At 46.6% G+C, this 12286-nt stretch overlaps 23 non-coding genes and 1 pseudogene across 23 annotated transcripts; all 24 read right to left on the reverse strand.

Moving 5' to 3' along the window:
- Positions 1-533: 533 nt before the first annotated feature.
- Positions 534-725, reverse strand: LOC124853674. The gene has a single exon (XR_007034014.1). It is a non-coding gene; the product is annotated as a U2 spliceosomal RNA (small nuclear RNA).
- Positions 726-904: 179 nt separating this feature from the next.
- On the reverse strand, positions 905-1015 carry LOC124853814. The gene has a single exon (XR_007034152.1). It is a non-coding gene; the product is annotated as a U5 spliceosomal RNA (small nuclear RNA).
- A 501-nt stretch (positions 1016-1516) lies between these two features.
- LOC124854341 lies at positions 1517-1704 on the reverse strand. Its single transcript, XR_007034585.1, has one exon. It is a non-coding gene; the product is annotated as a U2 spliceosomal RNA (small nuclear RNA).
- A 178-nt stretch (positions 1705-1882) lies between these two features.
- Positions 1883-1992, reverse strand: LOC124853628. Its single transcript, XR_007033968.1, has one exon. It is a non-coding gene; the product is annotated as a U5 spliceosomal RNA (small nuclear RNA).
- A 498-nt stretch (positions 1993-2490) lies between these two features.
- On the reverse strand, positions 2491-2682 carry LOC124854391. Its single transcript, XR_007034635.1, has one exon. It is a non-coding gene; the product is annotated as a U2 spliceosomal RNA (small nuclear RNA).
- Positions 2683-2859: 177 nt separating this feature from the next.
- LOC124853517 lies at positions 2860-2970 on the reverse strand. The gene has a single exon (XR_007033859.1). It is a non-coding gene; the product is annotated as a U5 spliceosomal RNA (small nuclear RNA).
- A 498-nt stretch (positions 2971-3468) lies between these two features.
- On the reverse strand, positions 3469-3657 carry LOC124854278. Its single transcript, XR_007034522.1, has one exon. It is a non-coding gene; the product is annotated as a U2 spliceosomal RNA (small nuclear RNA).
- A 178-nt stretch (positions 3658-3835) lies between these two features.
- Positions 3836-3947, reverse strand: LOC124853417. The gene has a single exon (XR_007033760.1). It is a non-coding gene; the product is annotated as a U5 spliceosomal RNA (small nuclear RNA).
- A 498-nt stretch (positions 3948-4445) lies between these two features.
- On the reverse strand, positions 4446-4632 carry LOC124854292. The gene has a single exon (XR_007034536.1). It is a non-coding gene; the product is annotated as a U2 spliceosomal RNA (small nuclear RNA).
- Positions 4633-4811: 179 nt separating this feature from the next.
- Positions 4812-4924, reverse strand: LOC124853230. Its single transcript, XR_007033573.1, has one exon. It is a non-coding gene; the product is annotated as a U5 spliceosomal RNA (small nuclear RNA).
- Positions 4925-5425: 501 nt separating this feature from the next.
- Positions 5426-5614, reverse strand: LOC124854279. Its single transcript, XR_007034523.1, has one exon. It is a non-coding gene; the product is annotated as a U2 spliceosomal RNA (small nuclear RNA).
- Positions 5615-5793: 179 nt separating this feature from the next.
- LOC124853622 lies at positions 5794-5904 on the reverse strand. The gene has a single exon (XR_007033962.1). It is a non-coding gene; the product is annotated as a U5 spliceosomal RNA (small nuclear RNA).
- A 501-nt stretch (positions 5905-6405) lies between these two features.
- LOC124854350 lies at positions 6406-6596 on the reverse strand. The gene has a single exon (XR_007034594.1). It is a non-coding gene; the product is annotated as a U2 spliceosomal RNA (small nuclear RNA).
- A 174-nt stretch (positions 6597-6770) lies between these two features.
- LOC124853232 lies at positions 6771-6883 on the reverse strand. The gene has a single exon (XR_007033575.1). It is a non-coding gene; the product is annotated as a U5 spliceosomal RNA (small nuclear RNA).
- A 501-nt stretch (positions 6884-7384) lies between these two features.
- Positions 7385-7576, reverse strand: LOC124853242. The gene has a single exon (XR_007033585.1). It is a non-coding gene; the product is annotated as a U2 spliceosomal RNA (small nuclear RNA).
- A 178-nt stretch (positions 7577-7754) lies between these two features.
- On the reverse strand, positions 7755-7864 carry LOC124853729. Its single transcript, XR_007034068.1, has one exon. It is a non-coding gene; the product is annotated as a U5 spliceosomal RNA (small nuclear RNA).
- Positions 7865-8362: 498 nt separating this feature from the next.
- Positions 8363-8547, reverse strand: LOC124852940. Its single transcript, XR_007033356.1, has one exon. It is a non-coding gene; the product is annotated as a U2 spliceosomal RNA (small nuclear RNA).
- Positions 8548-8722: 175 nt separating this feature from the next.
- LOC124854024 lies at positions 8723-8828 on the reverse strand (annotated as a pseudogene).
- A 501-nt stretch (positions 8829-9329) lies between these two features.
- On the reverse strand, positions 9330-9518 carry LOC124852670. The gene has a single exon (XR_007033093.1). It is a non-coding gene; the product is annotated as a U2 spliceosomal RNA (small nuclear RNA).
- A 173-nt stretch (positions 9519-9691) lies between these two features.
- LOC124853925 lies at positions 9692-9800 on the reverse strand. The gene has a single exon (XR_007034243.1). It is a non-coding gene; the product is annotated as a U5 spliceosomal RNA (small nuclear RNA).
- Positions 9801-10298: 498 nt separating this feature from the next.
- LOC124852728 lies at positions 10299-10489 on the reverse strand. The gene has a single exon (XR_007033151.1). It is a non-coding gene; the product is annotated as a U2 spliceosomal RNA (small nuclear RNA).
- A 174-nt stretch (positions 10490-10663) lies between these two features.
- Positions 10664-10775, reverse strand: LOC124853310. The gene has a single exon (XR_007033653.1). It is a non-coding gene; the product is annotated as a U5 spliceosomal RNA (small nuclear RNA).
- A 495-nt stretch (positions 10776-11270) lies between these two features.
- On the reverse strand, positions 11271-11459 carry LOC124854296. Its single transcript, XR_007034540.1, has one exon. It is a non-coding gene; the product is annotated as a U2 spliceosomal RNA (small nuclear RNA).
- A 172-nt stretch (positions 11460-11631) lies between these two features.
- Positions 11632-11745, reverse strand: LOC124853462. Its single transcript, XR_007033805.1, has one exon. It is a non-coding gene; the product is annotated as a U5 spliceosomal RNA (small nuclear RNA).
- Positions 11746-12286: the final 541 nt, after the last annotated feature.

Genomic DNA, 12286 nt, shown 5'->3' on the forward strand with positions numbered 1-12286 from the left:
AAAGACTTGTGCGTTATGAAGAGAAACCAGAGTCAGCATGGCCCTCTGTTGGAGAGCAGCAGAGGAGCCTCTCGGTCTGAGTCACCACCTTCACGGTAGGCCTCTCTTTGCTTTCCGCATGTCAGATCCCAGTATGCAACATTCCCAACCCGCCCCATCTGCCGCTACCCAAATTATACACGTCTTTATTACCTCCTGCCCTGACTACTGTGATTGGCTTTTAAGCCTGCCTAAGCAATACATCCCTGAACCACTTACATTCGCTCCAAAATGCTGACTCTGGTTTCTCACCAGTCTCCCAGAAGGTCTTGAGTGAAAGCAAGTTTCCATTCTTGACAAACGCTTCTAACTCAATTTGGAATCCAGTTCAAGCTCATTGTGACCCGTGCATGGTCACGTCACTAAGCAGTGAGCCATCAGAGCGGTTTCACACACTTGTGTGCCAGCCGTTACCTCAGTTTCATTGAGCCAGTGTAGAATTCACTTTTGATACGCGACAATTGTTTCAGTGTTTGGTTTTCTACAAGGTAAGAACAGAGTGCACCGTTCCCAGTGGCACTGCAATGCTAGGTCGATGCGTGGAGAGAAAGGAGCAAGCTCCAAATTTCTGCCCCTCATGCCAAAAATCTGCTTAATATGTAGTCCTCATATAGAGAACATATCAGATATTAAACTGATAAGAACAGATACTACACTTGATCTTAGCCAAAAGGCCGAGAAGCGATAAGCCCCAAGTATTGGATGTCCACGCCAAGCTCTTGGCACAAATCTCACTTGTTGTGGTACCCCGTTCGTAGGTGTGCATAACAATGGCTGCTGCTTATCACCTCCGCCCAAGCTCTCCTTTGTGGCGCTTGATTTCTGACCTAGACAGCTCTTTGACTTTTCACAATTTCATAAGGCTCAGCCATACAGCAAAGCCTGCCAAAATATATTCAACTCATGTTTGTTCTCTCCCACGGAAGTCTTTAGTAAAGGCGAAAGACTTGTGCGTTATGAAGAGAAACCAGAGTCAGCATGGCCCTCTGTTGGAGAGCAGCAGAGGAGCCTCTCAGTCTGATCACCACCTTCACGGTAGGCCTCTCTTTGCTTTCCGCATGTCAGATCCCAGTATGCAACATTCCCAACCCGCCCCCATCTGCCAACCAAAATTATACACGTCTTTATTACCTCCTGCCCTGACTACTGTGATTGGCTTTTAAGCCTGCCTAAGCAATACATCCCTGAACCACTTACATTCGCTCCAAAATGCTGACTCTGGTTTCTCACCAAGTCTCCCAGAAGGTCTTGAGTGAAAGCAAGTTTCCATTCTTGACAAACGCTTCTAACTCAATTTGGAATCCAGTTCAAGCTCATTGTGACCCGTGCAATGGTCACGTCACTAAGCAGTGAGCCATCAGAGCGGTTTCACACACTTGTGTGTGCCAGGCCGTTACCTCAGTTTCATTGAGCCAGTGTAGAATTCACTTTTGATACGCGACAATTGTTTTAGTGTTTGGTTTTCTACAAGGTAAGAACAGAGTGCACCGTTCCCAGCGGCACTGCAATGCTAGGTCGATGCGTGGAGAGAAAGGAGCAAGCTCCAAATTTCTGCCCCTCATGCCAAAAATCTGCTTAATATGTAGTCCTCATATAGAGGACATATCAGATATTAAACTGATAAGAACAGATACTACACTTGATCTTAGCCAAAGGCCGAGCGATAAGCCCCAAGTGTTGGATGTCCACGCCAAGCTCTTGGCACAAATCTCACTTGTTGTGGTACCCGTTCGTAGGTGTGCATAACAATGGCTGCTGCTTATCACCTCCGCCCAAGCTCTCCTTTGTGGCGCTTGATTTCTGACCTAGACAGCTCTTTGACTTTTCACAATTTCATAAGGCTCAGCCATACAGCAAGCCTGCCAAAATATATTCAACTCATGTTTGTTCCTCTCCACGAAAGTCTTTAGTAAAGGCGAAAGACTTGTGCGTTATGAAGAGAAACCAGAGTCAGCATGACCCTCTGTTGGAGAGCAGCAGAGGAGCCTCTCGGTCACAGTCACCACCTTCACGGTAGGCCTCTCTTTGCTTTCCGCATGTCAGATCCCAGTATGCAACATTCCCAACCCGCCCCCATCTGCCAACCAAAATTATACACTCTTTATTACCTCCTGCCCTGACTACTGTGATTGGCTTTTAAGCCTGCCTAAGCAATACATCCTGAACCACTTACATTCGCTCCAAAATGCTGACTCTGGTTTCTCACCAAGTCTCCCAGAGGTCTTGAGTGAAAGCAAGTTTCCATTCTTGACAAACGCTTCTAACTCAATTTGGAATCCAGTTCAAGCTCATTGTGACCCCGTGCATGGTCACGTCACTAAGCAGTGAGCCATCAGAGCGGTTTCACACACTTGTTGTGCTAGGCCGTTACCTCAGTTTCATTGAGCCAGTGTAGAACTCACTTTTGATATGCGACAATTGTTTGAGTGTTTGGTTTTCTACAAGGTAAGAACAGAGTGCACCGTTCCCAGCAGCACTGCAATGCTAGGTCGATGCGTGGAGAGAAAGAACCAAGCTCCAAATTACTGCCCCTCATGCCAAAAATCTGCTTAATATGTAGTCCTCATATAGAGGACATATCAGATATTAAACTGATAAGAACAGATACTACACTTGATCTTAGCCAAAAGGCCGAGGCGATAAGCCCAAGTGTTGGATGTCCACGTAAAGCTCTTGGCACAAATCTCACTTGTTGTGGTACCCCGTTCGTAGGTGTGCATAACAATGGCTGCTGCTTATCACCTCCGCCCAAGCTCTCCTTTGTGGCGCTTGATTTCCTGACCTAGACAGCTCTTTGACTTTTCACAATTTCATAAGGCTCAGCCATACAGCAAAGCCTGCCAAAATATATTCAACTCATGTTTGTTCCTCTCCACGGAAGTCTTTAGTAAAGGCGAAAGACTTGTGCGTTATGAAGAGAAACCAGAGTCAGCATGACCCTCTGTTGGAGAGCAGCAGAGGAGCCTCTCGGTCACAGTCACCACCTTCACGGTAGGCCTCTCTTTGCTTTCCGCATGTCAGATCCCAGTATGCAACATTCCCAACCCGCCCCCATCTGCCAACCAAATTATACACGTCTTTATTACCTCCTGCCCTGACTACTGTGATTGGCTTTTAAGCCTGCCTAAACAATACATCCCTGAACCACTTACATTCGCTCCAAAATGCTGACTCTGGTTTCTCACCAAGTCTCCCAGAAGGTCTTGAGTGAAAGCAAGTTTCCATTCTTGACAAACGCTTCTAACTCAATTTGGAATCCAGTTCAAGCTCATTGTGACCCGTGCATGGTCACGTCACTAAGCAGTGAGCCATCAGAGCGGTTTCACACACTTGTGTGTCTAGGCCGTTACCTCAGTTTCATTGAGCCAGTGTAGAATTCACTTTGATATGCGACAATTGTTTGAGTGTTTGGTTTTCTACAAGGTAAGAACAGAGTGCACCGTTCCCAGCAGCACTGCAATGCTAGGTCGATGCGTGGAGAGAAAGGAGCAAGCTCCAAATTACTGCCCCTCATGCCAAAAATCTGCTTAATATGTAGTCCTCATATAGAGGACATATCAGATATTAAACTGATAAGAACAGATACTACACTTGATCTTAGCCAAAAGGCCGAGCGATAAGCCCCAAGTGTTGGATGTCCACGCCAAGCTCTTGGCACAAATCTCACTTGTTGTGGTACCCGTTCGTAGGTGTGCATAACAATGGCTGCTGCTTATCACCTCCGCCCAAGCTCTCCTTTGTGGCGCTTGATTTCTGACCTAGACAGCTCTTTGACTTTTCACAATTTCATAAGGCTCAGCCATACAGCAAAGCCTGCCAAAAATATATTCAACTCATGTTTGTTCCTCTCCACGGAAGTCTTTAGTAAAGGCGAAAGACTTGTGCGTTATGAAGAGAAACCAGAGTCAGCATGGCCCTCTGTTGGAGAGCAGCAGAGGAGCCTCTCGGTCATGGTCACCACCTTCACGGTAGGCCTCTCTTTGCTTTCCATGTCAGATCCCAGTATGCAACATTCCCAACCCGCCCCCATCTGCCAACCAAAATTATACACGTCTTTATTACCTCCTGCCCTGACTACTGTGATTGGCTTTTAAGCCTGCCTAAGCAATACATCCCTGAACCACTTACATTCGCTCCAAAATGCTGACTCTGGTTTCTCACCAAGTCTCCCAGAAGGTCTTGAGTGAAAGCAAGTTTCCATTCTTGACAAACGCTTCTAACTCAATTTGGAATCCAGTTCAAGCTCATTGTGACCCGTGCATGGTCACGTCACTAGCAGTGAGCCATCAGAGCGGTTTCACACACTTGTGTGTGCCAGGCCGTTACCTCACTTTCATTGAGCCAGTGTAGAATTCACTTTTGATACGCGACAATTGTTTGAGTGTTTGGTTTTCTACAAGGTAAGAACAGAGTGCACCGTTCCCAGCGACACTGCAATGCTAGGTCGATGCGTGGAAAGAAAGGAGCAAGCTCCAATTTCTGCCCCTCATGCCAAAAATCTGCTTAATATGTAGTCCTCATATGAGGACATATCAGATATTAAACTGATAAGAACAGATACTACACTTGATCTTAGCCAAAAGGCCGAAAGATAAGCCCCAAGTGTTGGATGTCCACGCCAAGCTCTTGGCACAAATCTCACTTGTTGTGGTACCCCGTTCGTAGGTGTGCATAACAATGGCTGCTGCTTATCACCTCCGCCCAAGCTCTCCTTTGTGGCGCTTGATTTCTGACCTAGACAGCTCTTTGACTTTTCACAATTTCATAAGGCTCAGCCATACAGCAAAGCCTGCCAAAAATATATTCAACTCATGTTTGTTCCTCTCCACGGAAGTCTTTAGTAAAAGGCGAAAGACTTGTGCGTTATGAAGAGAAACCAGAGTCAGCATGGCCCTCTGTTGGAGAGCAGCAGAGGAGCCTCTCGGTCACAGTCACCACCTTCACGGTAGGCCTCTCTTTGCTTTCCGCATGTCAGATCCCAGTATGCAACATTCCCGACCCGCCCCATCTGCCAACCAAAATTATACACGTCTTTATTACCTCCTGCCCTGACTACTGTGATTGGCTTTTAAGCCTGCCTAAGCAATACATCCCTGAACCACTTACATTCGCTCCAAAATGCTGACTCTGGTTTCTCACCAAGTCTCCCAGAAGGTCTTGAGTGAAAGCAAGTTTCCATTCTTGACAAACGCTTCTAACTCAATTTGGAATCCAGTTCAAGCTCATTGTGACCCCGTGCATGGTCACGTCACTAAGCAGTGAGCCATCAGAGCGGTTTCACACACTTGTGTGTGCCAGGCCGTTACCTCAGTTTCATTGAGCCAGTGTAGAATTCACTTTTGATACGCGACAATTGTTTGAGTGTTTGGTTTTCTACAAGGTAAGAACAGAGTGCACCGTTCCCAGCGGCACTGCAATGCTAGGTCGATGCGTGGAGAGAAAGAGAAGCTCCAAATTACTGCCCTCATGCCAAAAATCTGCTTAATATGTAGTCCTCATATAGAGGACATATCAGATATTAAACTGATAAGAACAGATACTACACTTGATCTTAGCCAAAAGGCCGAGAAGCGATAAGCCCCAAGTGTTGGATGTCCACGCCAAGCTCTTGGCACAAATCTCACTTGTTGTGGTACCCCGTTCGTAGGTGTGCATAACAATGGCTGCTGCTTATCACCTCCGCCCAAGCTCTCCTTTGTGGCGCTTGATTTCTGACCTAGACAGCTCTTTGACTTTTCACAATTTCATAAGGCTCAGCCATACAGCAAAGCCTGCCAAAAATATATTCAACTCATGTTTGTTCCTCTCCATGGAAGTCTTTAGTAAAGGCGAAAGACTTGTGCGTTATGAAGAGAAACCAAGTCAGCATGGCCCTCTGTTGGAGAGCAGCAGAGGAGCCTCTCGGTCTGGTCACCACCTTCACGGTAGGCCTCTCTTTGCTTTCCGCATGTCAGATCCCAGTATGCAACATTCCCAACCCGCCCCCATCTGCCAACCAAAATTATACACGTCTTTATTACCTCCTGCCCTGACTACTGTGATTGGCTTTTAAGCCTGCCTAAGCAATACATCCCTGAACCACTTACATTCGCTCCAAAATGCTGACTCTGGTTTCTCACCAAGTCTCCCAGAAGGTCTTGAGTGAAAGCAAGTTTCCATTCTTGACAAACGCTTCTAACTCAATTTGGAATCCAGTTCAAGCTCATTGTGACCCCGTGCATGGTCACGTCACAAAGCAGTGAGCCATCAGAGCGGTTTCACACACTTGTGTGTGCCAGGCCGTTACCTCAGTTTCATTGAGCCAGTGTAGAATTCACTTTTGATACGCGACAATTGTTTGAGTGTTTGGTTTTCTACAAGGTAAGAACAAGGTGCACCGTTCCCAGCGGCACTGCAATGCTAGGTCGATGCGTGGAGAGAAAGGAGCAAGCTCCAAATTACTGCCCCTCATGCCAAAAATCTGCTAATATGTAGTCCTCATATAGAGGACATATCAGATATTAAACTGATAAGAACAGATACTACACTTGATCTTAGCCAAAAGGCCGAGGCGATAAGCCCCAAGTGTTGGATGTCCATAAGCTCTTGGCACAAATCTCACTTGTTGTGGTACCCCGTTCGTAGGTGTGCATAACAATGGCTGCTGCTTATCACCTCCGCCCAAGCTCTCCTTTGTGGCGCTTGATTTCTGACCTAGACAGCTCATTGACTTTTCACAATTTCATAAGGCTCAGCCATACAGCAAAGCCTGCCAAAAATATATTCAACTCATGTTTGTTCCTCTCCACGGAAGTCTTTAGTAAAAGGCGAAAGACTTGTGCGTTATGAAGAGAAACCAGAGTCAGCATGGCCCTCTGTTGGAGAGCAGCAGAGGGCCTCTCGGTCCAGGTCACCACCTTCACGGTAGGCCTCTCTTTGCTTTCCGCATGTCAGATCCCAGTATGCAACATTCCCAACCCGCCCCCATCTGCCAACCAAAATTATACACGTCTTTATTACCTCCTGCCCTGACTACTGTGATTGGCTTTTAAGCCTGCCTAAGCAATACATCCCTGAACCACTTACATTCGCTCCAAAATGCTGACTCTGGTTTCTCACCAAGTCTCCCAGAAGGTCTTGAGTGAAAGCAAGTTTCCATTCTTGACAAACGCTTCTAACTCAATTTGGAATCCAGTTCAAGCTCATTGTGACCCCGTGCATGGTCACGTCACTAAGCAGTGAGCCATCAGAGCGGTTTCACACACTTGTGTGTGCCAGGCCGTTACCTCAGTTTCATTGAGCCAGTGTAGAATTCACTTTTGATACGCGACAATTGTTTGAGTGTTTGGTTTTCTACAAGGTAAGAACAGAGTGCACCGTTCCCAGCGGCACTGCAATGCTAGGTCGATGCGTGGAGAGAAAGGAGCAAGCTCCAAATTACTGCCCCTCATGCCAAAAATCTGCTTAATATGTAGTCCTCATATAGAGGACATATCAGATATTAAACTGATAAGAACAGATACTACACTTGATCTTAGCCAAAAGGCCGAGAAGCGATAAGCCCCAAGTGTTGGATGTCCACGCCAAGCTCTTGGCACAAATCTCACTTGTTGTGGTACCCGTTCGTAGGTGTGCATAACAATGGCTGCTGCTTATCACCTCCGCCCAAGCTCTCCTTTGTGGCGCTTGATTTCTGACCTAGACAGCTCTTTGACTTTTCACAATTTCATAAGGCTCAGCCATACAGCAAAGCCTGCCAAAATATATTCAACTCATGTTTGTTCCTCTCACGGAAGTCTTTAGTAAAGGCGAAAGACTTGTGCGTTATGAAGAGAAACCAGAGTCAGCATGGCCCTCTGTTGGAGAGCAGCAGAGGAGCCTCTCGGTCTGATCACCACCTTCAGGTAGGCCTCTCTTTGCTTTCCGCATGTCAGATCCCAGTATGCAACATTCCCAACCCGCCCCCATCTGCCAACAAAATTATACACGTCTTTATTACCTCCTGCCCTGACTACTGTGATTGGCTTTTAAGCCTGCCTAAGCAATACATCCCTGAACCACTTACATTCGCTCCAAAATGCTGACTCTGGTTTCTCACCAAGTCTCCCAGAAGGTCTTGAGTGAAAGCAAGTTTCCATTCTTGACAAACGCTTCTAACTCAATTTGGAATCCAGTTCAAGCTCATTGTGACCCGTGCATGGTCACGTCACTAAGCAGTGAGCCATCAGAGCGGTTTCACACACTTGTGTGTGCCAGGCCGTTACCTCAGTTTCATTGAGCCAGTGTAGAATTCACTTTTGATACGCGACAATTGTTTGAGTGTTTGGTTTTCTACAAGGTAAGAACAGAGTGCACCGTTCCCGGCACTGCAATGCTAGGTCGATGCGTGGAGAGAAAGGAGCAAGCTCCAAATTACTGCCCTCATGCCAAAATCTGCTTAATATGTAGTCCTCATATAGGGACATATCAGATATTAAACTGATAAGAACAGATACTACACTTGATCTTAGCCAAAGGCCGAGGCGATAAGCCCCAAGTGTTGGATGTCACTCCAAGCTCTTGGCACAAATCTCACTTGTTGTGGTACCCGTTCGTAGGTGTGCATAACAATGGCTGCTGCTTATCACCTCCGCCCAAGCTCTCCTTTGTGGCGCTTGATTTCTGACCTAGACAGCTCTTTGACTTTTCACAATTTCATAAGGCTCAGCCATACAGCAAAGCCTGCCAAAATATATTCAACTCATGTTTGTTCCTCTGGAAGTCTTTAGTAAAGGCGAAAGACTTGTGCGTTATGAAGAGAAACCAAGTCAGCATGGCCCTCTGTTGGAGAGCAGCAGAGGAGCCTCTCGGTCTCATCACCACCTTCACGGTAGGCCTCTCTTTGCTTTCCGCATGTCAGATCCCAGTATGCAACATTCCCAACCCGCCCCCATCTGCCAACCAAAATTATACACGTCTTTATTACCTCCTGCCCTGACTACTGTGATTGGCTTTTAAGCCTGCCTAAGCAATACATCCCTGAACCACTTACATTCGCTCCAAAATGCTGACTCTGGTTTCTCACCAAGTCTCCCAGAAGGTCTTGAGTGAAAGCAAGTTTCCATTCTTGACAAACGCTTCTAACTCAATTTGGAATCCAGTTCAAGCTCATTTGTCCCCGTGCATGGTCACGTCACTAAGCAGGTGAGCCATCAGAGCGGTTTCACACACTTGTGTGTGCCAGGCCGTTACCTCAGTTTCATTGAGCCAGTGTAGAATTCACTTTTGATACGCGACAATTGTTTGAGTGTTTGGTTTTCTACAAGGTAAGAACAGAGTGCACGTTCCCAGCGGCACTGCAATGCTAGGTCGAGCGTGGAGAGAAAGGAGCAAGCTCCAAATTACTGCCCTCATGCCAAAAATCTGCTTAATATGTAGTCCTCATATAGAGGACATATCAGATATTAAACTGATAAGAACAGATACTACACTTGATCTTAGCCAAAAGGCCGAGGCGATAAGCCCCAAGTGTTGGATGTCCACGCCAAGCTCTTGGCACAAATCTCACTTGTTGTGGTACCCGTTCGTAGGTGTGCATAACAATGGCTGCTGCTTATCACCTCCGCTCAAGCTCTCCTTTGTGGCGCTTGATTTCTGACCTAGACAGCTCTTTGACTTTTCACAATTTCATAAGGCTCAGCCATACAGCAAAGCCTGCAAAAATATATTCAACTCATGTTTGTTCCTCTCACGGAAGTCTTTAGTAAAGGCGAAAGACTTGTGCGTTATGAAAACCAGAGTCAGCATGGCCCTCTGTTGGAGAGCAGCAGAGGACCTCTCGGTCTGAGTCACCACCTTCACGGTAGGCCTCTCTTTGCTTTCATGTCAGATCCCAGTATGCAACATTCCCAACCCGCCCCCATCTGCCAACCAAAATTATACACGTCTTTATTACCTCCTGCCCTGACTACTGTGATTGGCTTTTAAGCCTGCCTAAGCAATACATCCCTGAACCACTTACATTCGCTCCAAAATGCTGACTCTGGTTTCTCACCAAGTCTCCCAGAAGGTCTTGAGTGAAAGCAAGTTTCCATTCTTGACAAACGCTTCTAACTCAATTTGGAATCCAGTTCAAGCTCATTGTGACCCCGTGCATGGTCAACGTCACTAAGCAGTGAGCCATCAGAGCGGTTTCACACACTTGTGTGTGCCAGGCCATTACCTCAGTTTCATTGAGCCAGTGTAGAATTCACTTTTGATACGCGACAATTGTTTGAGTGTTTGGTTTTCTACAAGGTAGAACAGAGTGCACCGTTCCCAGCGGCACTGCAATGCTAGGTCGATGCGTGGAGAGAAAGGAGCAAGCTCCAAATTACTGCCCTCATGCCAAAAATCTGCTTAATATGTAGTCCTCATATAGAGGACATATCATATATTAAACTGATAAGAACAGATACTACACTTGATCTTAGTCAAAGGCCGAGAGCGATAAGCCCCAAGTGTTGGATGTCCATCAAGCTCTTGGCACAAATCTCACTTGTTGTGGTACCCGTTCGTAGGTGTGCATAACAATGGCTGCTGCTTATCACCTCCGCCCAAGCTCTCCTTTGTGGCGCTTGATTTCTGACCTAGACAGCTCTTTGACTTTTCACAATTTCATAAGGCTCAGCCATACAGCAAAGCCTGCCAAAATATATTCAACTCATGTTTGTTCCTCTCCACGGAAGTCTTTAGTAAAAGGCGAAAGACTTGTGCGTTATGAAGAGAAACCAGAGTCAGCATGGCCCTCTGTTGGAGAGCAGCAGAGGAGCCTCTCGGTCACAGTCACCACCTTCACGGTAGGCCTCTTTGCTTTCCATGTCAGATCCCAGTATGCAACATTCCCAACCCGGCCCCATCTGCCAACCAAAATTAACACGTCTTTATTACCTCCTGCCCTGACTACTGTGATTGGCTTTTAAGCCTGCCTAAGCAATACATCCCTGAACCACTTACATTCGCTCCAAAATGCTGACTCTGGTTTCTCACCAAGTCTCCCAGAAGGTCTTGAGTGAAAGCAAGTTTCCATTCTTGATAACGCTTCTAACTCAATTTGGAATCCAGTTCAAGCTCATTGTGACCCGTGCATGGTCACGTCACTAAGCAGTGAGCCATCAGAGCGGTTTCACACACTTGTGTGTGCCAGGCCGTTACCTCAGTTTCATTGAGCCAGTGTAGAATTCACTTTTGATATGCGACAATTGTTTTAGTGTTTGGTTTTCTACAAGGTAAGAACAGAGTGCACCGTTCCCAGCGGCACTGCAATGCTAGGTCGATGCGTGGAGAGAAAGGAGCAAGCTCCAAATTTCTGCCCTCATGCCAAAAATCTGCAATTGTAGTCCTCATATAGAGGACATATCAGATATTAAACTGATAAGAACAGATACTACACTTGATCTTAGCCAAAAGGCCGAGAGCGATAAGCCCCAAGTGTTGGATGTCCACGCCAAGCTCTTGGCACAAATCTCACTTGTTGTGGTACCCGTTCGTAGGTGTGCTGACAATGGCTGCTGCTTATCACCTCCGCCCAAGCTCTCCTTTGTGGCGCTTGATTTCTGACCTAGACAGCTCTTTGACTTTTCACAATTTCATAAGGCTCAGCCATACAGCAAAGCCTGCAAAAATATATTCAACTCATGTTTGTTCCTCTCCACGGAAGTCTTTAGTAAAGGCGAAAGACTTGTGCGTTATGAAGAGAAACCAGAGTCAGCATGGCCCTCTGTTGGAGAGCAGCAGAGGAGCCTCTCGGTCACTGTCATCACCACCTTCACGGTAGGCCTCTCTTTGCTTTCCATGTCAGATCCCAGTATGCAACATTCCCAACCCGCCCCATCTGCCAACCAAAATTATACACGTCTTTATTACCTCCTGCCCTGACTACTGTGATTGGCTTTTAAGCCTGCCTAAACAATACATCCCTGAACCACTTACATTCGCTCCAAAATGCTGACTCTGGTTTCTCACCAAGTCTCCCAGAAGGTCTTGAGTGAAAGCAAGTTTCCATTCTTGACAAACGCTTCTAACTCAATTTGGAATCCAGTTCAAGCTCATTGTTGACCCGTGCATGGTCACGTCACTAAGCAGTGAGCCATCAGGCGGTTTCACACACTTGTGTGTGCCAGGCCGTTACCTCAGTTTCATTGAGCCAGTGTAGAATTCACTTTTGATATGCGACAATTGTTTTAGTGTTTGGTTTTCTACAAGGTAAGAACAGAGTGCACCGTTCCCAGCGGCACTGCAATGCTAGGTC

This window comes from Hippoglossus stenolepis, chromosome 10 (genome assembly GCF_022539355.2).
Source record: "Hippoglossus stenolepis isolate QCI-W04-F060 chromosome 10, HSTE1.2, whole genome shotgun sequence".
Taxonomy (NCBI): Eukaryota; Metazoa; Chordata; class Actinopteri; order Pleuronectiformes; family Pleuronectidae; genus Hippoglossus; species Hippoglossus stenolepis.